The following is a 439-nucleotide window of genomic DNA, read 5'->3' as shown; positions in this document are numbered from 1 at the left end:
TAAAAAGTTAAAATATAATTACTTATAAAATAAACTAAAAAAAAAAGGAAACGGATAGCCACATCCGTCGACGGATAGCGACATCCGTCGACGGATAGCGACATCCGTCGACGGATAGCGACATCCGTCGACGGATAGCGACATCCGTTGACGGAAAGCGACATCCGTTTCGGTGCCTGTCTTCTTCCTCAACGCGCACAACAGCACAACACAGAGATAAAACACAACAACACACAGAGATACAACACAGAGATGACAAACTCAAACAGAAACACCAACTACCCAATCCTACACTACACATTGCATACGTTTAAAAAAAAAGAAGAAATTAAAAGAAACTAACCTGTCGACGCCTTGCACCGCCGCAACACCGCCGCACAGCACCCTCTACGCCGCCGCACCAGCACCGTAGCAACCACAACCGAACCGCACAACAGCC

The sequence above is a fragment of the Vigna radiata genome, chromosome 7 (assembly GCF_000741045.1).
Source record: "Vigna radiata var. radiata cultivar VC1973A chromosome 7, Vradiata_ver6, whole genome shotgun sequence".
NCBI classification, from domain to species: Eukaryota; Viridiplantae; Streptophyta; class Magnoliopsida; order Fabales; family Fabaceae; genus Vigna; species Vigna radiata.
The sequence above is the reverse complement of the archived record's forward strand: the minus strand, read 5'-3'. Positions refer to the sequence as shown.